Source organism: Caretta caretta, chromosome 4, assembly GCF_965140235.1.
Source record: "Caretta caretta isolate rCarCar2 chromosome 4, rCarCar1.hap1, whole genome shotgun sequence".
In the NCBI taxonomy this organism is placed as follows: Eukaryota; Metazoa; Chordata; order Testudines; family Cheloniidae; genus Caretta; species Caretta caretta.
Genome location: NC_134209.1, coordinates 35,130,365 through 35,144,509, shown reverse-complemented (window position 1 = coordinate 35,144,509; position 14,145 = coordinate 35,130,365). Strand labels below are relative to the sequence as shown.

General features: G+C 41.4%; 1 protein-coding gene across 5 annotated transcripts in view; it reads right to left on the bottom strand.

The window, feature by feature from the left end:
- The window catches only part of BMPR1B (bone morphogenetic protein receptor type 1B), a 353,771-nt gene that overhangs the window by 157,575 nt on the left and 182,051 nt on the right, over positions 1–14,145 (bottom strand). Inside the window, exon 1 of one of the 5 annotated variants that reach the window (XM_048846948.2) lies at positions 9,820–9,902. The exons of 3 other annotated variants lie outside the window; for them this stretch is intronic. The gene's annotated coding sequence lies outside the window, so the exon portion shown is untranslated. Of the gene's footprint in view, positions 1–7,199; positions 7,238–9,819; positions 9,903–14,145 lie in introns of those variants that run through there. One more of the 5 variants, XM_075127535.1, reaches the window with a different exon arrangement.

Genomic DNA, 14,145 nt, shown 5'->3' with positions numbered 1-14,145 from the left:
TGGGTGAGGTCTCACTCATTATTCATCAAAAAACTGCACAAAGTTTCTGTTTCGCAGAAAGAAATAACCATTTCCTGCCCAGCTCTAGTGAGCACCTTTGAAAATCTGGATCCACTTGACTTACCAAGTCTTTTCTACCTCAGTTTTGGTTTCTGTTATTCTGCTTTCCAGCACTTCTACATGAAGAGCTCTCTAGATCCGGTGTAAGTATTTTCCAAAGATCCATACATGGGATGAGGTGCACAATTTTCTCTGAGTGCCACTGGGCAAACTTAAATCCTACCTTAATTGAATCCTACCTTAATTTCTACATCAAGAGAAAACTATTTTCTCCCAAAATGTATGATGGGATAATAGGTACATTGTGCATACTTACAAATCTACCCTTTAAAAAAAAATCAACACCTCAGCTGGCCCAGCGGCATTAGAGGCAGTGTAAGCAGGAGTCCTATATTTCAAAAATATCCCTGACACGCTCTTTGCCTCAAGCAAGTGCCCAGAGTGGAAAGTGCTTGGCTTGATGTTCAGAAAGGAATGCACACACTGCACTCGTCTGCTAATTCATAGGATAACGCTGCTGGCCGCTTCTGACGCTCACACCATCCAACTGACCTCTCCAGAGAAAAGGCATTGTACGTGAGAGCAGCTTAAAAGAACTTGTATTGTACAGAGATAAATGATGGTTCTGAATTATAAGGTAATAAACTATGTCTAGTTACCCTGAGGCGAATGAGTGGGGAAAAAGAAGGGTATTAACAGGACACAACATAGAACAATCATGTGTGTAAATAACATTTTACTTAAGTTCAGTGCCACAACCCAAGTCTGCACATTGTTTCTGATGGTAAACTGCCTGAAAGAGACGATTGGCATTTAGTGCGAGAATGGGTCTAAGTAAATCCCATGTGAAATGGAAATCAAGAACATCTGTTAAACACAAAAATGGTTTGTTGGCTGATGTCAACCATGGGAAAGCCTCCAGAATATCAGTTCTGTGCTCACCAGCAGGTGTTGCTGCAATTATGTGGAACAATCAGAAGTGACATTTCCAAAAGCATGAAAACTGAAGGACCAATAAGCCAACTGAAACATAAGTATTTCTTATAAACTCTTTTTTCCTCTGTACAGCAAACAACCCCCTTCCCAACAATATTTCTAAATCACAAAGGATCAGATTCTACCAGTTTTACTTGCATTGAATATCATCTTTCTCCTTGAGCAGTGCCACTAAAATCAATGGGACCGTTCATGGAGTAAAAGCCTACTCAATATGTGCAAAAGGGGAGAATCTCACCCTGACAAAGAGATAGATCAGTCAGCAACACTACAGTTGTATACCAGGTTTTCCAGTTATAGCCTCTAACTTTGAACCAATATGATTATTTGAATTTATGCCCCTTATTGTTAATAAATATGATGTTTGTTTAATGCTGAAGTTCACATTTGGTGTATGATGTCCCAACACATTTTTGCCCTCTCCTCCACTTCTCTGGTGAGAACTCCATAATTCCTGGCATATCACCAAATCTAGCCTCTGGTCTAAAGGTTCATATAAAACTGGTGCTGAGGTCCCCCACAGCTTATCTTTATAAGCTTTATTCCCCTTCTCCGAGTACTTGGCCATATTTACTGTACATACATTACCTTCCACAGGCCAAGGTTATCACTTATGTCCAACACTACAAACACCAAGAGAGTCAGAGGCTTTTCTCAAACTCAGGTTTCCTTTATGTTGTGCTTGCCCTGTAGGTTACCAGATGGTTTCAAATCACACTTCTGATTCATTATCTGTACTAGGTCAAAATAAATAATGATTTTTTTAAGCAATTCAGTTTTTTTAATCAGTTGGCACTTTAGACAAATATAGGCCTGTTTCTAAAAATCAGCCATTATATTTTTATATTTTTGAGTATAAAAAAATAAATAAAAAATGATATAGTAGGTAGTGCACAAGCTTCACTCCTTCACCCTCACAGAACTGTTCCAATACACAGCAGTCCCAATCTGCTATTTTAGTGCCTGATCCTGCCCCACTGAAACTTTACCACTGGCTTCAAAGGGCTCAAGATCATGTCCTTAGTCCACAGTAGAAACTTCCAATAGTTAACATGTCTGATAGATTTTGTGGCAAATCAGGACCGGATTAAGGACACACAATGTATTTTCTTTTGCGCTAAGGACCCCCAGAGGGAAAGTCTCTGCTTACTTGGACTTTCACACACATTTTTAAGTAGTTCATACATCTTCTCAAAGACATTTTTAATAAAAGCACAATAAAGATGTGATCAAGAAGTCTGGGCAAAGGACTGTGAGCCAATCCATACTGATTTTGCTGGCTGCCAGAGACTTTCCAAAAGGAGCAGACACCTTGTCTGTAGAAGTATTCCCCAGCATATAAAAACGGGATGAGGTGTTTCCTGAAGTGAATCAGAAGGTAATTTCATTGTAGACACCATTCTGCTTATTAGTTCCTGGAATTGTAGAGCATCCTCAGGTGGTGAGGGAGATGAGGCTACTCCAATATTAACCCTCGGGGGAGGATTTGTCTGTAGGTTCTAAGTCTTGATGCACAATATTAACTTCTAAAGACACATCAGCTTCTTCTTTCTCATCATACAAAATGTCATGGATTATAATAGGGGACCTATCCCTGGGTCTCAGATCCCCTAAAATCCTCGATCCATATGCCTTGGATCCACTGACGCATTTTTTGCCAGGATGTGGAACCGAGACCATAACTGTTAAGGGAGGTTGAAATAGAAACCCTGGAGGTGGCCAATGTGGGCAAGGAATCCAACAAGGTACTTGCCACTCATGCCAAATTGTCCAGTCCTGTATCATCTCATAGTCAGGAAGAAAAGCATACTTGTGACAGTCTGTTGCATGAAAACAGACTTGAGGATGAGTCTCCAAGTAAACTGTTGTATCCACTTCCTCTTCTGGATGCAGATCAGAGCCCATATCTGACAAGGAACCAATGGGTAATACCACAGAAGTAGTAACAAGGATGAGATAGACTTTCTAGGTGAACACGCAGGTGGTTCTGGGAGGTGGCGGTAACATCACAGAAGATCCACATGGTGAGCTTTGTGTTTTTTGTGAGAGGGAGAGTGTTGTGTCAGATCCTTATCTAACCCTCTCTCTTTCTGCTTGTGAAGTGCAGACAAGATCACAGGAGTGCAGTTCCAAAAGTACATGTGTAGAAACCACTTCAGAAGATATCGGTGCTGATGCGATACAGGGGATCTGTCAATTTCTTCAGTATCTACTGAACAGAGTGACCTCGGTCTCTCATCTGTCTTGGATCCTCATCCTCCTGAACTGAAGGATGTGATGACACCCCAGATCAGGAGATAATGCCAGGCTCTGAAAGATGCTTGGTCTTGGCCTTCTTATTCCTTGGAATTGACGGTCCTGGTTCCGTAGAGGCTTCAGGTGTAGAACTGCTATTGTCTAAGCCAGTTTCAGCCACCCTCAATCCCCATTTTGGAAGTGGATCTAAGGTTTTTGCTGCTGACTGGTCAGTCTTTTTTGACATTGAGCTCAGTGTCAAAGACAATGACTTAGATATAGAGGGTTTCTTGGAACCAGAAGGTCCTGGAGCTGATCCAGGCCTCTTATTTCCATGATCCTGAAACTCTGAGCCCTCATATTCAGAGGTTTTAGCCAAGAAGGCTTTCTGCAGTCTGTTTTGCCTCTTCTTTCTGGCTCAGGATGTAAATATCTTACAGACACACATTGAGAAGGAGAGTGCCATTCTCCTAAGCATTTTAGGCATCAAGTATGTGTGTCAGATGCTGGAAAAACTGCAGGATATGAAGCACATAGCTTAAATTCATGTTTCTTGTTCAGATCTACCATAAACTAACTAACTAACAGTAAAACTAAGGCTAACCCAATGGTGAAAACTGTAACTATTTACAGAAAAGCAAGACACTTATCTAATTTGCTAAGAATCCTGAATCCTGAAGAAGGCTCACTCTGTCCATGGTAGTGGTTGGAAGGAACAGCAGCAGAAACCACTGCTGCACCCCTTTTACAGCTCTACCTTTAGAACTTACTTGAATGCAAAGGGGATGGACACAGAAGGGGCACACGAGTTTTCCAACAGGCACTGCTAGTAGAAGGCTGCATTGTTCAACAGCACTGGTCCCCATATATTGCAAGAGTGGAAATATGTAGAGGACACAAACGATAGCTAACACTTTTACATAGTCCCTTTTCTGAAAAAAATTACACTTTAACCAGAGTTCCCATATTCCACAATAACTGAACTGAACTAGTTCAGTACCAGAACAACTACTGCATCTCCAAAATAGTGTCCCTTTTCTTTCAGCGCACAATATGATCTGAAATTTCCCTTCCTAAAAACTTCTAAGAGTGATTGCAGAAAACCTACGCCTGTCAAGAGACAAAAAAGCACTCAGGTGGTATATCATCGTTGGAAGCAGGCTGGGGAGAATTAATAACTAACACCTGCTCACATTAGATATTTACAGTGCCCCACCATGAAATAAAAATGGTTTTTGCGTTAAGTATGTAAGAACAGTAGCAAGGAACTTTCACGTACTTGTGAGAACACCTCTCTGCCTCCTCACAATATACAACTCTAGGCGTTTAGAGAGACAATAACATCCCTCCAGCACTGCTGCTGGGGCCCATACTGCTATCCTGTCAATCCTCTTTATTCTCCTCTTTGCTCTATACCACAATTGCATTACATTCAGCAAAAGGACAGTGGAGCATAAGAAGCACAGCAGAGTGGTCCCGAAGACATACACCAGGGAAGTACATTCTCTCTATGAACAGTGCTGAAATTAACACTACATTGGTGGCCAGTGTTGGAAAGTACTTTTGGCACAATATCCCTGGAGCATTTAAAATGTAGGTAATCCTGCCAGTGTAGTTCAGTATTAGAGCGCTGCCAGACAGGGATCTATGTTAGCTCCATCCCTGAACCAGCAGTGGCTCACTAACAGGCAGCGGAGGGAGGGAGAAACAAAGCTGAACATTTTGCATCACTTGAGTGTTGCAAAGTCACAAGTCACTTGCAGGTGCTGTGACTAAAGTAAATCAGAACTAAGTTTCTGCTCAAATGGTAAGCAGATTTAGTGTAATCATTGGCGGAAAAGAGGGGAGGAATTAAACAAGCACATCTCCATTCTTATTACTTTTGGATCAAGAGTGGAGTTAAGCAGGTGAAAGGGAAAATTAGAGTGAAAGAGGCAGCAGAACACAGTCTCCTCTGTCTCTATTAAGAGATCAGGACTCCTGAACAGAGGTGTTCTAGTTCCTTCTTCGTATAACAACATACAGGTGATATTGTTATTCCTTTGTTACACTCTAACCTAATAATTTGTCAAGCGGAAGGCACAGTTTAACGTTTCGGCCTCAACACACCCCTTAAATACAAAAGGCCTAGAAACAGCCCTCTTATTGATTCTCAGCCCCTTGTCTCAAGCTGCAAAGATAAGCAAGAGGAATGACAAGCAATGCATCTGATAGTAACATAGTTTCTAACTTTTCACTGACCACTAGAGGGTGCATACAGAATTAGTTTACTCCTGAGCCAAAAGGCTGACTTGTACAATATTGTTATAACAGAGGATCAAATCACTATCCATGACCTCACGTGCTGTCTTTTAAATTGTAGATATTTTAGTGAATGACTAGGAAAAAATATTTCCAAAATAAAAATATGCCATTAATTAGCAAGATAAAGGGTTACAAGCCCAAAAATTCACTGGTTCTACATTAATGACTAGCTAACAAAACCAACCTCTCAGTTTGTAATTTGATTCACTCCAAAAGAAAAAGTATTCCAAGAGCCTTGAAAGATTTTAGTAGAACTGTGTGTCCTAGGTCACTCTGCTTTCCCCAACTTTCCCTTCTGATTGTCAAGCTCAATTTGCTGGCAGAGTTCTGACAATAAACATAGAAATATGTTTCAAGGCTAGTAGACAAAACTGCTCCTGGATGTAAAGACAGATCGTTGTAGTGATGAAGTGAAGTGATGCAGTGATGGAAAATAAAAATAATTTTTGCATAGAGAATTGCATCGCTTTATTCAAATATTGCCAGTCATTTATTGTCCTTTGGCAATTAATACTGAAAATGTATCTACAATTTTTAAACATGAGGAAACAAAATGTGGCGAGGAAGCAGAAGGATTTTATTTATAGCTACTTGGGAGAAAAGAATGGTTTGCCAAACAGTACATGTACTCTGACACATGTACTGATATGTAATTTTCCAAGTCAAAGCTCTGGGACAATATGCTTGTTAATTAAAAATCATACTTTACACTTGAGCTTTCTGAGGGGGGATGATCTACAGTAAATAAACGATAATTCACGGATTCATTTCAAGTTCTACTAAAGCAGTATGTCCTGCTCCAGTGCTCTGGCACACAGAGCAAAGTCCAAGCAAAGGCTATGCTGACCTTCAGAGAAAGATTTTAAACATATGGCCTGTGGGGCCAAGAAACACATTCTAGACTACTAAGGATTAAGAAAAAGCAGTATATTTTGTCCCCTGCTGAGAGGGAATTTTTCTAGTGTGCCAGCTCAAGGTGATAGGCAGCAGACCTTTCATCATCATATATATGGTTTAGAAAAAAGGGTTGCTGGCTCGCTCTTCCTCCAGGCAGTTAATTTCTAAAGTGCCATATGTGTTCAGGTTACAGAGTAACTCTCCACCTTCCTATCTACCCAAATCCAGAAATCAGCAGATAGGAGGATACCATCTCAAACTCAAGAGCAGCTCTGAGGATCCAGTCACTTCCCCAAACACTTCCTTCTGTGAATTCATGCAAGTTATTTGTACTCTTCCTCGTTCAGGAGATAGATTGGAACTTACATCCACATCAGATTTCCACTGTTGCCTTGGGCTAGCAGTATTATTAGCACCGGTGTGGCACAGTCTCAGACTTTTGACAAATGTGATTTTCAATAGAGGGATGTTATTTTAGTAAAATTCAGGATGGATTGCAAAGTTGTGTCCGCATATAGAACATTATATGTGATTATGTTATATCCTGCAAAGTCAGAGGGGGTATATGGGACGGGGGAAAGTGAAGGGTCTATGAAAATCTATGAAAAGTCTGGGAGGGGAGAACCAGGATTGAGGGTGGGGAGTAACTGCCTGCCTTGCCCCACTGCAGAATATCCTGTTTCAACCTGTAACAAGAGGACACTCACCTTGAGTGCCTCCTGCTGCTGCATGCAGTACTGCAGTCCTTTTCTTGCTCCTGGTGCTCTCTGTAGGTTGTTGACTTTGCTTGGTGGGTCTTCAGTGGTTTGGCCCTCTGGCCAGGACATCCAGTCAAAAATTAATCCCTTTCAGGCAGCAAAGATTTCAAGAAACTGCCTGCCCGCTCTCACCAGGGCCTTCAGCCCCATCTCTGGGCCCTTTATACTCAGCCCTTTGCCGGGCTCAAAAAGTCTTGTGTCTTCTTCTCAGGGCTTAGGCCACTTTGCAAGTGGCTGGTGAGGGAACCTGGGCCCACCCACTATGGAGGGTTCCAATCCAGTGACCCTATAAACAGCACCCATGTACCGCTCACTTCAATTTGCTGCTGCTACTTCCTTGGGCTTCTTACCACCCACCCCTTTATCTTCACCGCTCACCTTAAGGTTCAAGTTCTCAGGCCCTCTCTTTCCCAGTTTAAGCTAATGCAGCCCATTGAGCTTCGCTGGACAGAGAGGAGCACCCTTCCTTGTCCCTCTGGTCTCAGCCAGGAACTGACCTGATAAGAGCCTGCAGCTCGTTTTCTCAGAGTCTGCTAGACTCTGATTGGCTGCTTCCATGCAGCCTCTCTAGGCAGGCCTGAAGGACCCACTTTCACTACTACTTTCTTGGGAGGGAGTATAGTAGGACCTCAGGGGCCTCCAGCAAGGGGCCATGAAAGGCCTGGTACACACAATCCCTCCAAACATAAACCAGAATCATCAACAAAACAAAACTTTGCACTGTTCTACAGCAGCATAGAAGTCTAAGATAATCATACTGATTGGACTACTTGATATTCTGGAAAAGCCTGAATAAAATGCAATGGGATGTTTGACACTGCATACATGATTTCTAAACCAGGAAGCATTAGTGAGTGAGCGTGTGTAATTCTTTGCATCCTTGATCTGATCTAAAGGAGCATTACTTCAACCACTGGTTAAGTGAACAAAGCTTAGTCACATAAGACTGGACTTCCTACATGAAAGAAAAAAGATTAAGGTCAATGATCAAGGACACTTGGTGCCCACAAATATTACCTTCTGCAAACACAGTCTATTAAATGTGCACCTGCATGCATGCTGAGTCGTCTTTTACTCAGACATTAAGGCCTTTTGTGGTATCTACGTGTTATGTTGCTGTTAGAAACTGAAGTTTCTATTTGTATCTATATCAGAAGGAAAGTACTCTGATTAGAGAGACTTTATAGTGACGTCTAAATGCAAGTCTGACTGCCAAATACCCTTATTTTTCCCATTTAAAAAAATATCCAATGTTAATTCAGGTTGTAGTAATCCATAACGCCACATTGCATGAAGGTACCACAGCAGAGGATACTTGCAAAAGATGGCTAACAACCCAGAACAACTACACCCAGTCAAAACAGGGCTCTATGTTCCTGGAGGGAAGAGGAGCTCCGGAAGAGAAGAGCACTTCTGAGCCATATGGCCAGCTGGGTGAAACAGAGGGAACACAAGCAAAAGGAGGAGGAAGGGCTGAACCACTATCTTGGAAGCTGCCACATGTGGCTCATAAGCCACATAGGAGCAGAACACCGAGTCAGTCCACAAGGTAAACTCCTCTTCCCTGATATGCAGTACCATGAGCTCTCTTTTCTGTGCTTCACCATTTGCTCCCGTCTGGTCAGACAGTCCTCTATTGTGACAATGCTCCCAAAGTCATAGGTAGGCAAACAGAGGAGACAGAAAGAGGCAGGTGGATAGACATTTCTCTGGAGTTAGGCAGCACTCAGATTTATGTGGCATTTTGGGAAAAGGGTAAATTACATGGCCATCTGTTTATCTGTTCATTATAGATCACCGAGGGACCTGCCTAAGGCTAAATTTCAGGTCCAGCGATGTAGACTGAACTGAAGATATAGAGGATGGAATAAATACTACAAGTATTCAAATAAACCACTCCAACCATTACGAAAGAAAAGAAATCTGAACAGAGAACACCTGACCGTCCCTTTCTTCAGATGCTATTGAACTCACAGAGTGTGAGTTTCCACTCAGCCTCTAGTAACTGAGCTTCTTTCAAAGTTCCTGGTTCTTCCAAGAATGGGGAATTAGTGAGGTAGTTTTATGAAGGAGGAGCAGAATTTATACATAAAGCACACACTATACTTAGACAAATCCTGAGTTAGCTGATAGTCACAGCTTCAGGAAAGAACAAAGTCAGAAAAATAAAATTGATAACCAAAATATTCTTTCCTTTAATTACCTGCCTCAGCTCTATTCCACACCTACATCTTGAGGGTTTTCCCAACTTGCGTACTCACAGCAATAATGGAGAAGTCTTCCCTATACTGACTTTGACCTTTGCAGTACAGCAGCACTTCTCCTATCTACAAAAGATGCACAAGAACTCGCAACAATAGCAAGTCCTTGTAAAACTGGAGACGCCAGAAATGAGCATGAGCACTCAAAAAAAAAAAAAGAATCTAAACATCCTATATTCTAGCCAGAAGGGCTCACATATATTATTTGCTCTGAACACCTTGTAAAGGCTCCAAACAGCTTCAATATAAAACAATAAAAATACAAACAATGCATATATCTATAATTATATACACGCACACGTACTCACATTCTCTGACTGTATTCCCCTCTTCCTCCCTTCATATGTTACTTTTGTAAAACTAAGTTCTTCGATGTAGGGACTGCTTCTTCTTTTGTGTTTCAACAGTGCCTAGCATACTGAGGGTGCTAATGGAATACAAATACTACAAACTTGTGGACTGAATCCAAATCCCAGGATATGTTTGGAAAAAGAGTCATGTTTTGCTTGTACAATTTTAGGATAATTAAAACAAAGCACAAAACTATCAGCAATCACAGTTAATTACTGTGAGGCTCTGCATTTAGCAGTAACTTGCAGTGAGGTAAATAACCAAAAGGATAACCTCTGACACCAAAAGCAGCCTTAGCAAAACAAGCACAAGAAACTTCTCAGCAGAAAATAGTAAAACTGTTGAAACATGTCACTTAACATTTCATGTCACAACTGAAGACAGACCTAAATACACAGCCAGGAACAAAAGGTAAAGTTCTAATGGGAATTACTGAGAGGAAAGTATTTTTCTGCTGGATACCCATGGCCTGCACATATCGAAGCTTCGGTGGAGCTGCCATTCCCCTTCCTGATCAGCTAGCTATATGGAATGATAGTGGACTGCACAAATGGAACATGAAGGTAAATGAAACAAATTTATAGAACAAAACACCTATATTTTACACAATCCTGGTCTACACAAGTGCTTTAAAGGTACATGGGTTGCTTGAGCTCCCACATGACCATGCCAGAGACCAGGCTGGCCTGACATTCAAGAGGAAACAAAGATAATCCAGATCCAAGCCCAAGCATTATAGAGCTGTACAGAAGCCTAGCAACTCCCAGTGCTGCCAACTCTCACAATTTTATTGCCTGTATCATAATATTTGGTGTTTTTTCACAAACTCTCAGCTCCTGGAGTCATGTTTTCATTAAAAACGGAAGTTTCTAATCCTTGTGTTTGCTGAGGAAAGTCTAAAAATATAAACTTGAAAGGCTCAAAGAAACAAAAACCAAATAGAAGGAACACATTTATTATTTTTTAAAATATCAAGATTTTTAAGTCTAATCTTATGATTTTGAGGAGATGACAGCTCTAGCACTGTAGTAATCTCATACACAGCACTAGCATGGAAGACAGGACAAGAACCCGATGGTCTTTTTTTCTTAAAGCTAATAAAAAGGTTGAGGATTTTGTTTTGGAGGGGTTTTACTCTCCCACTTCTCCCCTGATTCCTAGAGACTGGTGCAGGGCCCACCTACAAAAAACAGACTCCTTTCCTTTCTCATTACTCCCATTGCCATCTATTTGGTGAAGTCATGCGAGGAACATTTTAATCCCAATTGGTCCCTTCCCTTACACCTGTTTCAGGAAGCAGCCCCCTCAAGAGTCCTCCCAAGTGTATTGACATCAGGCAAGCAGGCAAGAACCAACCCCATCTCATCACATCATCATTCCTGCAGTCAGTCAGCATGAAGTTTGTGACTCTCCCTCCCCAGCCCCAGAAAGAAAGTCAGACTTAGGTGATAGCATATAGACAAAATGGGCTTTACTTGATTGGTCCTGGCTATCTGAAAGAGAATCTCTCCCTCCACCTCATGACAGCAATATTCCAGTGAAACCACTGACCAAGAGGCTAACTTGGTTCCTCCCCGTGAAGTTAAAGCATCTATATATAGGCTTATGAAACTTAGGAGGGGGAATTACAACAAAAAAGCTATCTATAAATGTTTACATCTCCTACATCATTTGTACACTTGGTTATACCAAGATCGACATGAACACAAGGTATAAAATAAATCAAAGTTGAGAACAGTTAAACTTCTGGTGTGCTGATACCACTGCCCAACATACTGACCAAAGTTGTCTCACTGTTTCCTGGTACTGCCCCATCTGTTGTCTCTTGTCTTATACTTGGATTGTAAGCTCTTTGAGGGCAGGGGCCACCTTTTTGCTCCATGTTTGTACAGCACCGACGACTATGGGCCCCTGGTCCCTGCTGGGGCTCCTAGGCATTATGATCATACAAATAATAATTAATAATAAAATTCAAATGAGAGTGTTTTAGGAATGGGATATTAGCAATTTTTTACACAATTCTGCTGTGTTTGTTTGCCCAAAACTCAAGCCACTTAAGTGCACAAGGCAAGCAAGATCAGGCTTTGTGCAACACCACAAGAACAAATCTATTTTCAGAGGTTGATGTTGCTACGTCTACAGAAATATGGGAACCGACTCATTCACGACTTGTGAAATTCTGAGGCTGCTAAGCCCAGTCCACTGGCATGTTGTGTCCCCTTATAGCAGAGTACAGACTCTCACAACCGCTACATCCTTTCTCGCTCCCAGTCAGCTGCCTCTCAGTTTTGTTGCTGGGAACAGAGAGGACATCCACATCACCTTTAAGTGGTTAAACACATAATATATTTTTATGAGGTGAAATTTGTGCTGGTTGTATTTTTATAAACCTCAAAAACAGATGCAACACCACTGTGTTTTATTAAGCCCAGCGCCTACCCAGACAGATTTTTACACATCTATTTGTGATGCCCATCCTCTGCTATAACTTCCATAATGAGAGGTGTTTATTTCTGCCCACCGATGGATCAGTTCTGTTATTGTTAATTGTCGTTTACCATAAGTATATTCCCTTCTTCTTTGCTGGATTTTCCAATACAGCCTCTCAATATTTCCAGTATCTGTGATGTCAACAAGTGTTCCAACACATACAGAATGTTTGGGCAGGGGCACATCTTGTGTACATACAAGCATGATTATTAACTATGCATCTTTTTTCTGCAAGTCCCCATTCTTCATCTGGAATTCTTGAAATTATTGAAGTTAGCTCATGGCTACCTGAAAATGTCAGTGAGATTTTAAATTATTTTTCCTTTCTAATTTCCCCGCCCCATGACATGCTGTAACTCAAAGTAGCACCCTGTAGCCCCCATATCCATCATTCCTAAATGGTTGCGATATTTCATATAAAGCATGCCATGTAAGATATCGTATGAAAGGTGATGATCTGCTGAAACCCACTGTTCTGTATAGCATTAGCATGTATGAAGTTATGAGATTTTGCTGTATAGTTGTTATTGAAATATGTTGTAAGTTTGGGAGTTGTCCACTGTTAGTTTTCCAGTGACAACAAAGGGGCGGGCATTGAAAGATCATCATGATCGTTAATCAGCTGGGGAGCTGTAAACAAAGGATCTGTAATTCTGTAAGAGAGTTGCGCAAGCATCACACAATGGGGCACTGCTCAACTCTATGTCTCAGCAAAGCCCACCAGGACTTGTCTGGGATAATATTTTCCATTTTTCAGGCACATGGACTGAGGGTATAAAACAAGGGGCAGTGGCATCATGCAACTACTTGTCTCCTCCTCCACCTACGCTGGAAGTGACAAGAACGCTGGGAGAAAAAGGACTTGAACTGAGAAGACTGGTCCTAGGCTTAAAGGGAAAACCTGTGTATTAAGAATTGTAACCTATCTGCAACATCTAGTGGGATAAGAAAAACCGCTTGATCCAAATAGTGCCTAATCTAACAAGGTTTAAGATTTAGACTGTGCGCTTACCTTTTATTTTCTTTGGTAACTAACTCTGACCTTTTGTGCCTGCCATTTATAGTCACTTAAAATCTATCCTTCAATAGTTAATAAATCTGGTTTATATTTAACCGAAAACAGTGTGTTTTGGTTGAAGTGCTTGCGAAATATTTCAGCTCAGTTTACAAAGGCTAGTATGTATCCTCTCCACATGGAAGGAGGAGTGGACTGGGTAATAAACGAACACTGGTCAGGCTTCTGACAGGGGCAAGATGGTTTATTCCGGGGGTGCAATACTGAGGACTTAGGAGATTTGCTGGTGTCTTTCTCTGTGTGATTTGTGAGTGGCTCAGGGAGCATTGATACAATTTATCTGGGTGTGTGGTTCCACATGCTGTTGTACTGAGTGACGACAACATCTGGAGGGCTTTGCTGCTTGTCACTAGCAAAGCATTGAGAGAGAAAGCCCAGTCTGGAAAGTTAAGGGGACACAATGGTACCCCAGTTCCAAGATGTATCCCGGGATCCCATCACATCTCCTCAAACAAACTTATTTTTACATCACAATAAAAAAATAAAGCAACATTAGAGGCTAAATATCCCAATGGTCCAAACAAACCAAATACAGACTCATCGCTGCTACTTCATCTTTAACTCACTTTGCTGTCCTTTGGAGTCTCAACACAGTGGATGGTAGATGGTGTTACATACCCTATGTGTTGCAGAGTGTTAACAGGTCATGTTAAGGCTATAGTGTGAGCCTTAACCCTGCATTTCCTTGTATTCGTAAGTTTGTATCTCAACCTTAAAA